The sequence below is a fragment of the Simochromis diagramma genome, unplaced genomic scaffold, assembly GCF_900408965.1.
Source record: "Simochromis diagramma unplaced genomic scaffold, fSimDia1.1 OVJJ01000344.1, whole genome shotgun sequence".
Classification (NCBI taxonomy): Eukaryota; Metazoa; Chordata; class Actinopteri; order Cichliformes; family Cichlidae; genus Simochromis; species Simochromis diagramma.
Genome location: NW_024387375.1, coordinates 1760014 through 1775484, shown reverse-complemented (window position 1 = coordinate 1775484; position 15471 = coordinate 1760014). Strand labels below are relative to the sequence as shown.

General features: G+C 39.7%; 1 protein-coding gene across 4 annotated transcripts in view; it reads left to right on the top strand.

Annotated features, from left to right (window-relative positions):
* The window catches only part of lrfn1 (leucine rich repeat and fibronectin type III domain containing 1), a 132781-nt gene that overhangs the window by 101442 nt on the left and 15868 nt on the right, over window positions 1–15471 (top strand). For 3 of the 4 annotated variants that reach the window (XM_040008682.1, XM_040008684.1, XM_040008683.1), the window contains exon 4: window positions 408–513. The gene's annotated coding sequence lies outside the window, so the exon portion shown is untranslated. Of the gene's footprint in view, window positions 1–407; window positions 514–6799; window positions 7937–15471 lie in introns of those variants that run through there. The other variant, XR_005692706.1, reaches the window with a different exon arrangement.

The window sequence follows — 15471 nt, the reverse complement described above, 5'->3', positions numbered from 1 at the left end:
CCTTTACACTTTGTTCTCCTTGAGCTACAATGATGCAGTGAAATATTAATGACAGGACACACATTCATAGTCATGGTATCTCCAACTCTGTTTTTCTGGTGCCTTTTTCTGCTGCTTATGTTTCTTTCCTGTTGTTTCATAATCAGATCAGCGTTCATATCGCACCCAAAGCTGCCAAGTGGAAAAAGGAGCAAGCTCAGTCAATGAGATTATGAATGTATGACTGCCTCTCTAGTGTGTTGAGAAACGTTGCCTCCTTCACTGGAATATTGTCTAGAAGTACATGATAAACATCCCAAAATGTGTTAAAACAACCACTTCTCTGGCAGGCTTTTTACTAAAGCTTTCTACAGCTGCATTATGTCCTAATTCTAACAAAATGCTAAAGCATGTTCCTTATTCCCCAGCGGTGTTTTCCCGTGGGAGTCGCCTGCCTCGGCCCTGAGTCTTTGACTGTTAGCTGATCAGGATGCTGATGTGGAACCTGTAATGGAGACCAGGGCTTGATATCTGGTGAGTTTGCCATGTTTTTCAAGTCACTGCATATTGACTCTAAGCAGCTCCCTGCTTAGTGGGAGCAGCTTTAACTATGCTGAAAATGTTGTTAGCAGTAATACATCAGCAGATTTAAAGGGAGTGCTATGTCAGAAGATTCAGTGGCACTACAGGGCCAGAGGATAACTGAGTAAAATATTAATATTTATTCTCCTCTTGTCTCCTACTGTTTGGCAGCATTTGATTTACACAGTTAGGCAACAACCGTATGCATAGAGTCTGTTGACTCTGAATCTTCTTTTTTGGCTTTATCTTATTTGTCTATTTCCAGTGTACTTGGGCAACGACACAAAATTGTCTTCTCCCAGAAAATCGTCAGACTGGTCATTTTTTAAATAACATGACTCCTGTTAACGTAGATGATAGGGCTGCACAATTAATCGTTAGAAAATCGCGATCTCGATTCATACTTATGTGCGATCTCATTTCGAAATGACAACGATTTAAAAAAAAAAAAAAAAAAAAAGAAAGAAAGAAAAAAAAAGATGACGATTGTGCCGCATTTTGATCCGGTGTCCCGCAACTATTTTAAAAATGTTGCACTACCTGCTCTATACACGCAGTGTCGAGCAACGGTGGAGACGGAGAATTACAAGCAGTACAACATTTTGCAGCAATGACAAAATGTGAGACATTTATTGTTTTTATGTTCAGTCTCAACTGTTACGAAGTTGATGTGCAGTTAATAAGTGCAATAAATATTTATATTGGAAAAGAAAATCGTGAGAGAATTGTGATCTCAATTCTAAGCAAAAAAAATCGTGATTCTCATTTTATGCAAAATCGTGCAGCCCTAGTAGATGACACTAACAAACGGCCGGTACAGTCGGTTTGCTGGAGGACTTGAGAATGACGATAAAAAGGTAATGATGATAAAGAAATAGATATACGTAGGTTTTACACTTTACACAGCAAGTCCAATGTCTACAGGGTTGCCATCAGTGCAGAAATGTGTGAGAGAAAGTAAAAAGATTGCTGGATAAATATTGCTTAGTCAAGAAGCTCTTATCCAGCATATTCAACATGCATATAAATATAGCTGCTATAATAATAAATAATAATAATAGAAAATTATTTGTTTTATTATTTGTTTTATTATTTATGTAATGTCATCTAAAAATGTCTAGCATTATTTTTGTAAAATTAACAATATTTTGTGTATTTGTAATCGAAATGTATGCTTTTCTTTAATACGACTTACAGTTTTTATCTAACTACAAGCCACATTATTATCTGAAAGCCTATTTACCAAACTTTGATTGTAGTCTCAGCTCTTAATGTATTTTTCTGATGAAGCCAATTGGAGTCATTTTGACCCCGATGCAAAATATCGAAATAAATACAAAAAACGCCAGGCAGCCCTGGGATGTAATCCCTCCAGTGTGTCCTGGGTCTGCTCAGGGACCTCTCTTACAAGTCCAAAACACCTCACCCAGGAGGCATCCTGGTCACATGGCCGTAACACCTCAGCTGGCTCCTATTGAAGAAGAACAATAGTGGCTCTAATCTGAGCTCCTCCTGAATAACTGAGCTCCACACCCTATCTCTAAGGCTGAGCCCAGACACGCGTTGGAGGAAACTCATTTCCGCTGCTGGTATCCACGATCTTTTGGCCACTGCCCACAGCTCAGCTCGTGACCAAAAATGAGGACTGAAGCACTGATCGACTTGTAAATCGACAGCTTCGCTTTCATGCCCTGCCCTCTCTTCACCACATCAGATCAGAACAGCTTCTAAATCACTACAGATGAGGCACCAATCTGTCTGTCATTCTCCCACTCTACTCTACTCTACTTTCCTTACACGTAAACAAGATCCCGAGACACTTAAAGTCCTCCACTTGGGGAAGCAACTCATCTCCGACCCAGATTCTGACCAGACTCATCCCAGATGCTTCACACTCAGTGCAAGCTGGAGATCACCACCTGATGAAGCTAAGAAAACCTCATCATCTGACGCACTGATGCCAGATCTCTCTTGGAAATGAGATTTGAATCGCAATTAGATTTATACCTGGATAAGTGAAGAGTTAATAATAAAATCCACAGAAATCAGGGACCACCTTACCAGATCCTCTCCACCCATTTGCTGTAGCTAGAAAATTTGTCCATAAATGTTCTGAAAAGTATCATGACTAAGGGCAGCCCTGGCGAAGATTATTATTGGCAGTGCAAACCAAGCTCTCAATGTGGTTGTATAGGGACAGGAAACAACTAAAACCAATTAAAGCTAAACACACACTAAAGGCAGTTCTAGCACACAATTTCCCTCATGCTATTCTCAGGGCATGCTGGCTTATGACAGGAGCAACAAACAGTTGTGCCCTTCCTGTCTGTGGTTCATGAGCAAAGGTAACACCATTTCACCATTTTCAAGCATTAAACAGTTGCATCAGCGGGTGGAGCTCCCCTCACTCCCAGGAGGGTCATTTCTGCTTGGATTAAGGGGTTCACAATCTAGCAGAATCAGCTCTCCTTTTTCATGTGTGGCATCACCAGGGCACGGCCCTGATCTGTTCTACCAATGTTCTAATAACTTCCACTTTGGCGAGTTATCATCCAGATGATGAATGCAGCAATGGAGTCATTCTTCTTTAAATTGACTGACAGAGCACCACTATTCCTCTTGATATTATATGATACTTTAATTCAGGGCTCATGGCAAAAATGTATTGAAAAAAGTCACAGAAGTCACAAAAGTCACATAACCTGAAATGGTAGCATAAAACTACTATGAAAAAAGTATACCTTTGGGGTCTGCACAGTAGGATGAGTGTTAAAGTTACTAATTGGTGAGTAACCTTTTCACACAGTAGGAGGTTTATGGACAGTCTGTGGAGCTTGCATTGATCTACATTTGACATTAATGGATATAATGTACATGTTAGCGCAGAGTCTGAATGCTAAACTGCCACATGTAACTGATAAGCACAGTGGGTGTTTTAACTGTTCACAAGTCTGGACTTGGAATACTAAGAAGTGCAAAGTTTTAAGAGTTAAGAAGTCATTCAGTCTTTCCATGCTAATGGCAGTTAGAAAACTGCAAATAAAAGCTTGAATAGAAACTTGGTATTTGACAGGTTTTAAGAGGTTAATGGCCAAAGTACCATTTTTAGCTTTAGCTATACACTGAAACAACCAGTGCTGAATATGATAGAAACATTCTATATGTCTAGCCAGAAAGGAAACATGATAGTATAAATTTAGTTTAGAAAGAAAATAAAAATGGAAATTGGAATGGGGTGGGGCTGTGCCGATTATCATTATTCTCTCGAGACTTAAAAGCAAACCCCACCAACCTGGCAGTTTCTGTGGTCTTTATATAACTCTGCCCAATATTTCAAATAATGTGACCCATGTGTAGTACAAAAGAAGGCTCTGTCTGGAGTCGTAGTGTAATTGACTGCAGCTCTAACTAACTCTTCAAAATGCTGCAGCAGGACATGAACACAGTTTCGTGTTACGGCTGTACATTATATAGCATGAAACTATTAATTAAAACCCAACACACAAGAGGATAGAGTTAATGGTGTGTGCTCCATGTTCAGAGGGCAGTCATTTGAGAATAATCGTGTGCATCTGAAGTGCAGAAGGTACCAGTATCCCCTTAGCAACTGTTTGGTAGACTCAAGTAGGTGTTCATCCTGAAAATGTCATAGCACTACATCAAGGCATATGATATCTGATCCGGCTTGCTGCCGGTAAGTGAACTCTGCTGAGGGCCTAGTTTTAGGTGGAAGTCTGGTTTATGATCCTGGCGGAATTCATTAAGGTGAGGAGTGGGAGGTGGAATGATATTGCCTGCCTTTGACCCTCTGTGGTCAGAACTCCTGTGGTTTCAGTGGTCAGGGGGTATCGCACAGTGCTGAGAACAAAGAAATATAATGGCTCCCACTTGTCCTCTGTGGGTTCAAAGGGAATGGCATGGCAATGCCAATTAGCCAGCTTGTGTTACAGAATTGAACATAAGTGCTGTTCCCTTCAGTGCCCCCACCCCCCACCCTGCGTTGTACTCCTAACAAGCAGCATCTACAGCAGACACCCTGCATAACTCTGCATATTTTGTGCACCGCCAGACATCCTGTTCTGTTTTGTGTCCCAAAAAAAGAAAATAATTCCCATAGTTTAATTAATCCTTTTTGAGAGATTTGAATTCACTCCTTTCCTGTCAAATAAAAGCAATTTGTGTTGTAAAAGTACAGTAATTTGGCCCGTATGTTTTCTTTTGACATCTTCTCCCAGCTGCTCTTTTGAGTGCAGTTTAATCCCGGTTGTCAAGTTTGAGGCCATTAAGAGGCGGAACAACAGGATTCCCCACCAGCTCATCTCTGCTTGCACAAAATTATGGCACTACAAACTGAGTGTTCTGAAAGTAGGTAGTGAATAATATATATTCTTTTTTTTTTTTTTTTTTTTTTTCTCTAATCGGGGATCGAGGGAAGAGTGAGGAGTAGGTCAAGTTGTTGCCTTCCCATATTCAAAATTCCAGTGCACATCTTCCCTGTCTTGTGTCTGGTGGTCTGTTTCTCTTTTCAAGGTAATGTGAGGCTTGCAGTGAGTGTTTCCTGGAATATCGAGCATTCAAAGCAGTGACAGGCAGTGTCAAGTAGCAGCTCAGGGTATTCTGAATGTTTACAGCACATATTACCATGCTGAGATATCCTCCTCTGCACCTGATTCTTGTTACTGCATCTGTAATCATTTGCACAAATTAAGCCATACACCCTGTGTCAAGCACATCTTGAAATTATAAGGGAAATTTGAGGTGGTGCAGCTGAAGCTTTTTTTGTTGTTGTTCTTTTAAAAAATAATAGAGAAAATACAGTAAAAATCAAACACACCTGCATGCGTGCGAGCACAAGGTAGATAAAATAGACGCGTCGCTCCAGGGGAGTTGTGCTCAGCGTCTTGGTGTTTTCTCTGTGCTTCGCTTTCTCTTTTTGTTAGTGCAGATGCAGTCAGGGTTGGCAAACACACTGAAGACTGAGTCACTTAAACATCCTCATTTTGGCACACGGCTGATTCATAGTCTATTGATTTCTTCATACATCAGATTCTTTTGTTCTTTTGTTTATTGTTATGCATGCATACAGCAGAGAGGGCATTCTGTGAGCTTCTGCAGGCACATATGTCTGTCTTAAAGCTTCCTCCTTTGCGCTATTATGTGATCAGAAAACGAGAGGCATCTTTAAATGAGACATGGAAGTACAACCCTATCATATAAACGTGCTCATTACAAGGAGCGTAACTGAGTAGAAGAATCAATTTACATTAATGGCCAAGAATAGCACAATCAGTGTTTGTGAGCATAAACAAGCCTGTCTCCCAGAGCAGCAAAACAAGAGAAACTCTGATCTCTGTTGTCATGCAAGTGTAAACCCTGGAGCTCATTCATTCAAAATAAAAGGTGCATTACACTTTGATGGAACTCTTTTTGCAGTGCCTGGATCCAAACAGGCAGGCTCTTAACCTAAAAAGGTATCTGTAACTACAGACAATATCTCTCTTCATGGTTCTCTTTCATGAAAAAAAGAAGGATTTTTCTTTCACTGTTGCGGAAATCAGCAGAGCATCACGAGAAATGGAGCAAGACAAACTCTTCTGTTCATTCTTGGCAGAAGATGCTGAAATTAGAAACCGTGGATAAAAGTTCAGTAATGCAGACAGAGGCATGCTCAAGTATTAGGAAAACCTTTTTGAAGTTAAATTGGTTTCTTTGAGGGAACTCGGTCTCAAAACACATCTCAACCAGGCTCAAGTTAATTATGCTTTAGAGTGTTTGTGCGTGTGTGTGTGTATATATATATATATATATGATATAAATATTATTATACAGATGTCTATTTACACACCAGGAAACTTTGGGAAGTCGTGGTATTCTCACTGCAACTGCTTTGATACATATAATATGCTGCGCTGATTGGAAAATAATGCCTTTTCTTTAAATTTTTTGTTTTGGTTACATCTTTTATGCAAATGGATAAGGCTGTTTATCTAAAGTGCTATCTATAAATACCTACGACAGCTCAAGGGAAAGATCTCTGCCACTTCCTGTGCAGAAACAGACAAAGATACAAACCCTAATGCTCTCCTTTCCCTCTCTGTCATCATAAATGTGAACGTCTTTCCTTGAGTTTTACCTACCGTAAGTGGCTTGTGATATAATGTTGCCAGTTTTGCTGTCCATCTGCACATTGGTCTAAACAAGGCGTCCCCCTTCGTTTCATATCATTTACCAAATACAGCGGATGGGAGGAGGCTGCGTGATAGTGGCAGACGAGAAGCTGGTTGCGAGCCACAGCTCCTCCATTGTCTACCATGCTGGAGAGAGAGTGGGAGCCCCTAAAGAGGCCTGGCAGAGTCTCTGCTTCCATCTGCCTGCATGCCTTGCCATGGAGCCCAGCTCGCACCACTTGAGATTATACTCACGTCCAAGCTGTTACTGTAATTTGCATTGGCTCATAGGCAGAGGAGAGTGAGAAGGAGGAGGAGGAGCTGCACATGAGGCAGGGATGTTATAAGTGGACCTGGCAGCACAATAAGCTTGCTTGGGTGTAGTATTATGGACAACTGGCATGGATGGAGCTATATTAAAGTTCAATAATGGGATTGAGCAGGTTGCCTCTGCTGTCCAAGATTATAGTCTGTGTTAGTGCATGAAGTAAATTATAGAAATGCAGTGTTGGGAACTACCTCAGTCGCATTCACTAATGGTGTCGTATTTTTTACAGCTACACATTTTTAATCTTTGTGCCTGGCTCCAGCAGCATATGAGAATTATCAGTCACAATATAACAAACAAATTAAAGGTATGTCGTTCTGACTATACCTCTTTGTTATGTATTCCGTTAGTTAGCAGGTGATTCCCCCCCCGTAATTCATTCAGATGAAAGATCACACCAGGAGTAAAGAATTAGCAAAGTCTACACAAGCAAGTCTACACAAGCAAGTCTACCAGCGCAAAGGACTAAATCAAAAATACAAACTCTTGCAGTGCCCCGTCTTTTTAAGATCATGCATCAAACCTGGGATGTGATCATAAATTCGTCTATGAGAATATAAATCTAAGGCAGCTGCTTTGTTTACATAATTTCCTTTTGCTTTTTCTTCTTCGTTGTTACATTTGTTTTGCTGTGGTTTTCAGAATAAATTGGTGTTTATTCAGCATCCATTTGGGAGAGTGGCTTATTCATGTGTAAAAATTTCTTACGATGGGATTGTAAATGTATATTTTTTTTCTGATAAAATGGAACAAAAAAAAAAAATCCATGCATCCCAATGTCCTGCTTTCTCAGCCTTAATTTGTTCCTAATGTGATAGCTTTTGGACTGCAATTTGGTTCAGCACCTAATTTATCAATTTTACTAATTAACTAGAGGCAGGAAAAAAAAGGGCAATTTCCTCTTTCATCAAATAGGTTGTGAGCTAATTACTTATGGTACAGCCACAACCGCAATGACCAGTAATGAACTGACTGTAGCTGGTGGCAAAGTTACTACATGTACAGTATGTAATGCTTCCTGTACCTTACAATTATTTCCATCAGTCTATTTTGTAATATTAACAGGAAATATCAACAATCATCCCCAAATCATTAGGAACGACTGTTCAGCTGCACGTATCTAATCAGCCAGTATCATGGCAGCACTCCAATGCATTTAGGCATGTGGACATGATGACCCATAGAATTTCAAACCTAGCATCACAATTAAGAAGAAAAGTGATATAAGTGACTTTGAATGTGGTATGGTTCTTGGTGCCAGACTGGCTGGCCTGAGTATTTCAGAAACTCGTGATCTACTGAGATTTTCCCACACAACCATCTCCAGGGATGGTCAAAAAATTAAAATATCCAGTAGGGGGAAAGTCTCTGAGTGAAAACGCTCTGTTAATGCCCAAGGTCAAAGGAGATTGGCCAGACTGGTTTGAGCTGATACAAAGGCAACAGTAACTCAAATAACCACTCATTACAACCAAGGTTTGCACAAGAGCAACAGATGGGATACAGTAGCACAAAGACCACTCTAAACAGGTAAGAACAGGAAACCGGGGCACACCAAAATCTAGAAGACTAGAAAAACATTGCCTGGTCTGATGAGTCTCCATTTCTACTGCAACATTTAAACAAAAGTGTCAGAATAGGCCATAAGTAACATGAAAGAATGGATCCATCCTGGCTTGTATCAGCAATTCGGGTAGTTGCTGCTGGTGGTGTAATAGTGTGGGGGATATTTTCTTGGCTCACTTGGGGCCCTTTAGTGGCAGTTGAACATCGTTTAAATGCTACAACCTACCTGAGTGTTATTGCTGACCATGCCCAGCCCTTTATGACCACAGTGTACCCATCTTCTGATGGCTGCTTCCAGCAGGATAACTGCCACATTGAAAACCTCAAATCATCTCATATTGGTTTCTTGAACATGACGATGTACTCAGATGGTCTTCACAGTCACCACGGTCTCAGTCCAATAGAGCGTCTTTGGGATGTGTTGGAACGTGATATTCACATCGGTGCTGTGCAGCTGACAAATCTGCAGCAACTGTTTGATGCCACCTTGTTGAATCTGTGCCACAAAAAATTTGAGTCAGTTCTCAAGGCAAAAGAAGGTTTAACCCGGTACTAGCACAGTGCACCTAATGCCGTGAGTGTATTTTGAAGGTTAAAAAAATTAAACAAGTGAAATTGAACGTATAGCTTAGTGGCTAATTGTGAATTGTATTGTAAAAAGATTTAAAAATTAAAGTTCAAATTTAAGAACAGTTTTTATCAGTTTAATTGCCTTTGGGAAGTCTATAAAAATTGGCAATTTTACACAGCAGGTAATCAGTTTTATGTAACAGTGGCTTTTCATTATAGAGAATGTCAATGACAGTTATATGGGGATTCAGTCACATTAACTTTGTGAACTTCCATGAAAAAAGAATATAGATAAAAAATAATTACGTAAGTGATCGGAAAGAACTAAATATGCCTTTCAGTCTCGAATAACAGGCCCGAAAGGTTTTTGATTAGGGACTCAGAAAGTGAAGCATGACTTTGTCTGCAATCATACTAAACATTTCACTCATATTATTACTAATTATTCTAATGTGTCACGAATGAAACACAGTGACCTGATTTAACTCAAACAAATGTAATTGGAGGAAAAAGTCAAACAAGGACTTGCTCAGAGAATACACATCAGACTTTATTTTTAAATTGCCCCTACTTAAATCACTGGCTACACTTACTGGATTGGCATGGATCATAATTATTTTCATTCTTTTACTAATGCATTAAAATGCAAATAATTTATTGTCATTGTGTCATTGTCATGTGAACTCATTTGTTCGGGGATTGCTGTATACCTTAAACCGCCAATGGGTAAAATTTACTCACTGTATTAACATTGATTTTCAAGCTCCATCAATCATTCAATTATTATTCTGTAACTTCAGGTTGTATCATTAATGGTTTGCTATAGTTACTTCACAAAATAATGAATAAATAACAGAGCTTTATTTATATAGAAATTTACTTATAACAAGGTAATCACAGAGTAAGAAATGCACATTTCTATGTCTGCATTTTATCACTTTATAAAACATCACTGAGTCATGAAAACGCTTCGTGCATTAAGCGAGTATGCTTGATTTACATTCAGAACTCTGCTTCTTGTGTCCATATTGAAGGTTTCCTATGATTTATGGCACAGCTCTGTTGTGCATACCAGTAAAGGAGAGCTGTTGCCCTTCTGTAGCTAAAAATGTGTATCTAAATGTGCAGAATCAATAATAGAAAAATTACCTTGTTCCTTGTTCTGTTAAATATTACCTGCTGGAGCTCATACTGTAGGTTTAAATCAGCCTCTATGTTGAGGACAGAAATAATGCTTTTCCAACTTTTTATTTGTTTGAAAGAAGTTTCATGTTCTGTGACAAACTTACAAGTCAAAGCATTCTCTGTGAATTTGTTGGTTGCATTAAACAATGTGGTGAACTGGCAGGAAACTGCAACAGGAAAAATTTTTATAAGACCCAACCTGTTTGGCCTATTCATGTACGTTCTGTGGCTTACATTCATGGACTGTATATAAATGATGAATTCACGCATATTTTATATGTACTCCATCCTTGTATATAGTATAGGAGTTGCAAGTTTTTAGGTTTTCTGCTTCATCTTTGCACATTTTTTATGTAGGAAGGAAGTGAACTAAGTGTTAGAGTGCACACAGTTTAAAAAAACCTCCCAGAGGTCTCTTTTACTTGATTGTATAATTAAAGAAAGGATGTATTAGCAACCAAGCATAACATGTTAAACTGCCCCAGGGGGTGAGCACAAAAAACTCTGAGGTTGTCTATGTGGCAATTACATAACTGTTTACATTTGAAAATCTAAACTTTACTTGGGAGTCTTTACACATAGTGTAGCACTGTGTTAATCTCTAGCTGTAGCTAACGGAGAGGACAAATGACTGTTCAATTTGAGGAATACATAAGAGAAAAGCATTAACATTTCGCTACTTTGTCACACTGCAACCAACCCCAAACAAAGTCAGAAAAGATATGGAGGAGGAAAAGCATGCAAATACACAAATGTGCATATGGCCGTGTGATACTAGTGCAAAAAGGAGCCGATATGTGGAATTCAGGTGTTGGTTGCTTTTGTTTCGTTTCGTTTCTCTGACTCTCAGCAAACCTATAATGCGAACAGGACATATTGACTGGTCAGTAGTAAGTGCAGCAATTGTTCACTTAAACTTATTTTCTTGGCACAAAGCCAACAGCAGATAAATCCACATCTTGTGTGAACTGCCACTCTCTGTGTATTGACACTGCAAGGTGTTTTATTTGACACCGACAGGATTAGTGATACCTTCAATATATTTGACAAAAGTTCTGCCTAAACCTGCTTTGCTCTGGCTTTTCTAGGAAGTGTGTCAAACTGAAGATGCGCAGTCCATTATTTGCAGGGACATGCAGTCGTAGCTGCCTCAGCCGAGGTCTAGCACACACTCATTACAGCCCTGAGTGATTTTGGGACATTGTCCTCTATATCAATTAGAGCTGCATGAATTTCCGATTATTGCGTCCAGTTATTACAGTAGATTTATTCAGGTGGATCCTGTTGGTAATAAATCTCGATTGTTTTTGTTAATTGAATTATACTGTAGTCAGAAAGGGGAATGTACACGGTGGAAATTTACTTAATATTCAACTTGCAAAAGTGATGAATGGGGTCATCTACATCACGTATCTACTGGAGTCTAATTGAGAAGCAACAAAAATCTCTCTTAGACTTAAAGTGTGAACTGGGCTGCATTGCGCTAATGTTAGCATGCTCACAATTTGCTAATTAACACAAAGAACAAAGCAATGCAGAGGCTAATGGAAATGTCATGCTAAATTTGAAATGAGTTCACTAGGGTCGAATTAAAGCATCTCCAGAGTCATTACAGTCCCTCCAGAAGGTATACTAATGTCTGTAGCGAATTTCATGGTTATTCATCTAATCATTTTTCAAACATGTCGCTCAAAACCACAAATGTCAAACTTATGGTGTCTCTGTGGGAGGAGTCAAAATCATTAACATCCCCTGTCCATGAATGTCAGTACAAAACTTCTTGGTAATCCACCCAGTAGTTGTTGGAATGTTTAAAATTGGGAGAAAATTCCATCCCCCAAAGACCCAAGCTGTGTTGTAAAATGAAGTAGTTTTATCCTTAGTGGCACTCTGCTGTGACAGTGTATGTGAGTTACTTTTGTATTTTAACAATGTTCAGATCTCTCCACATTTGATTTAAGGGAATTTTCCTGTGATTCTAGCATGTGTTTAAATGATGGTTTCCATTATTTCATTCGGAAATGGTTCTTTTAGTATAGAACATCCAGCTTCAATATGTGAAATAGCTTATGTAATGATAGATCTGTGCACGGCTACCTTTTTTGCAAAACGAATAGAGTTTATTTCTACCGCGAAAGGTTTAAGTTCAGCCATTTGGTACATTTTCTCTGCGGAGTGTAAATCGGCTTTTTGCAAGAGTCTGCTGTGGCAGTAAAGCATATAACAGGCATACATAATACCTTGCAAGGGTACATACAGAGCAGGATCAATGCAATATAGCAGCCTTGGGAGGAGGATTTCAAATCAAGTGTGGATTCCTCTGCATCACCCGAGCACAAAGTGGCATCACAAGGGGCCAATTCAGAGGGTCTGCTCAGCTCTTCTTCACAGCAGGAAGAAGGTATGGAGCTTCTATGTTAAAGAACAACAAGATAGGAATAAAATCAAGTGCAGGGAACAAACACGCACGAATGAGGAAGCAAACCTGTCACCACATGCAGAAAATGCATATCAGAGAGACAGCCTTGCTGTTAGAGCTTTAGTAAATCATCAATGCTTGTCACTGACCCACGTTGGATTTCAAAATAACTAAGCCTAGATATAGAAATCCCATAAGATGGATGTCGTTCAGATTCTCAGTCGGTCCTCTTATTGCTTGCTAGCAGCTTCTGCTTTTATAATGGCATATTTCTCTGTGCTCTTTTTTTTTTCTCCACCTTTTTCTTGACAAATACTTTAGAAATCTCTAGGAAGGTGTCAGTGAAATTGCAACATGGAGAAAAGAGTAACAGCCACTCTGTTTATTGTCAAGCTGTTTGTGGATGTCAGGACATGCTATCTCCTAAAATAACAGAAACAAATGTAGGCTGAGCCCCTATAGTAACAAGGTGCGTGTATGTTCATATATCTTTTATGTCACTCTGAGTACACCAAACAAAACTAAATTAAAGCACCAAATGTGCTATATATGATAACTTACTGATGACATAGTTTGCGTTCATGTACTTGTACTTGGGATTTTAGCTTTCATTTAATACAGTATTTTTTTTTTTTGTATCTTAGTATTGCTGCTTCACACAGTTCATCATTTTCCTAATCTAAAGCGTGAACAGAAAGCGTGGCTTCTTATCTGGGTGTGAAGATCTGTGAGATCTCTCTCATTACATCTAAAGTAGGCAAGTGGCCATTCTATATCAGAGGGCAATCAGTTGTCGCTGTTTATTCTATTAGTCATGACAGCTAACAGATGCAATCACAGGATTTTTTGCTTTTTATTTTGGGGGGGGGGGGCTGGGGGGGTCAATTTGTACAAAAAAGCATTTCATACAAAAAGTGAATTGACTAGAACAGCACCATATTTAATCATTTCATTATGCATCATGTAGTCAAATAATTGGCGAGTATGTATTTAAGCATTCTGTGAAGAAATCTATTATAGTAAATTGATTGTTTAGTATTTATGTAATGCTTTTCTCTCATTAATGATGATGCACTTTTACAAGCCAGGTTCACCAATTCACCCATGCTATTATTCTGTGCACTTTAAGGTTTTATCTGTCTCGCACACACACAAACAATGCTGGAGGCATGAGGGATGAATTGTAGTTTTGCAGGGTATTGCCCAAGATGCATGTCAAGCAGTCATGCAAACTGAAGGAGCTGGGGATCGAACCTCCAGCTTCGATAAATGAATCACCCGCTTCAACTATTGGGTCTGTGAAAGAATATAACCCCGAGCATGTTAATGATTGGTTGCATTCCACTGAGGAAGGTCCTGCTTTTTTCACCTGCTGGTTCATGATTACAGCCTGTACTTTCTCTACTTTGACTGGTCAAATGTCGAAATATCCAATGTCTGCTGCGGTAAAGGTCTACTTAAGGTGGATCGTCTGGCTGAGTGGTGCGACACAAACAACCTGCTGCTTAACACCGAGAAGACCAAGGAGCTCATCGTGGACTACAAGAGGAATGCTGACCCACATCCACCCATCCACATTAAGGGGACGGCTGTGGAGCGTGTGAGCAGCTTCAAGTTCCTGGGAGTCCACATCTCCGAGGATCTCACCTGGACGACCAACTGCTCCAAGCTGGTCAAGAAGGCTCACCAGCGCCTCTTCTTCTTGAGGACTCTGAGGAAGAACCACCTGTCCTCAGACATCCTGGTGAACTTCTATCGCTGCACCATCGAGAGCATCCTGACCAACTGTACAACAGTCTGGTACGGGAACTGCTCTGCCTCGGACCGGAAGGCGTTGCAGAGGGTCGTGAAAACTGCCCAGCGCATCGCCGGAGCACCACTTCCTGCCATAAAAGACATCTACAGGAAGCGGTGTCTGAAAAGGGCTGGGAAAATCATCAGAGACCCCAGTCACCCATCACATGGACTCTTCACCCTCCTGCCCTCTGGGAGGCGCTACAGGAGCCTCCGGACTAAGACCACCAGGTATCGGAACAGCTTCTTCCCCAAAGCTGTCAGACTCCTGAACTCTGCCTCCTGACATCTGACCCACGTTAACACATGGACTGAACATACACACACCCACAATGGACAACTGTACCCTCAAACACACAATAATAACATGGACTGAACCACCACTCACAACCACTAGCACTTTATATAGCCTCTGTAGAAATTATCCACATATCTCACTTATCTTAACTGCACTACTGTATAGCTCTGTGTAAATAATCATTCTGTACATACGATAATTTTTAACCCTACAACTGTTTACAACTTGCATAGTTCCCATTTCTGTATAGCTGTATATCTCAGATTTCTGTAAAGTTATTTATTTCATATTCTGTATAGTTTTTCATATTTATATCCTGTTCATAGCCTGTACATAGCTTGTACTCACTACAGCCTGTACATACTTATAGTTATAGAATATTCACAACATACTTCATACCGTGTACATTATAACATACCATAATAGACCCATTTCTGTAATATACTTACATATCTATATTATTGCTAATATATATTGTAGTATATCTATATCACTAAAGTACTTCTGGATGGATGCAAACTGCATTTCGTTGCCCTGTACCTGTGCATGTGCAATGACAATAAAGTTGAATTCTATTCTAATT